Source organism: Procambarus clarkii, chromosome 10, assembly GCF_040958095.1.
Source record: "Procambarus clarkii isolate CNS0578487 chromosome 10, FALCON_Pclarkii_2.0, whole genome shotgun sequence".
NCBI classification, from domain to species: Eukaryota; Metazoa; Arthropoda; class Malacostraca; order Decapoda; family Cambaridae; genus Procambarus; species Procambarus clarkii.
This window is the reverse complement of record NC_091159.1, coordinates 17,823,694-17,824,071: the sequence shown is the minus strand read 5'-3', so window position 1 is coordinate 17,824,071 and position 378 is coordinate 17,823,694.

The window sequence follows — 378 nt, the reverse complement described above, 5'->3', positions numbered from 1 at the left end:
CGTGGCCACCATCCCCAACGTGACGGTGACCGCTGGCCGCGACGCCACCCTCCCCTGCATCGTCCAGGACATCGGCGACTACAAGGTCAGTTATTACCACTTGCACTTAACAATGTGATGGATAATATCGGTTGTGTGGCATTCGGGCTGTAGTGTATAATATTTGTGAGGCTTATGTTACTTCCTGGACTGGTGCGGAGGTTTGGGCCGTACTGATGTCAGGTTTGCATTAGAAATATTGAATAGGGCACGAATAGCACCAAAAGTTTGATCATTGGGTCTAAATGAGCCGTAAACAGTCTTGGAGCTGCATTTGTATCAATGGAGTCTTATGTAAATTATTTTCAATTGAAGAGTCAGTACGTCTGGGAACTCTTG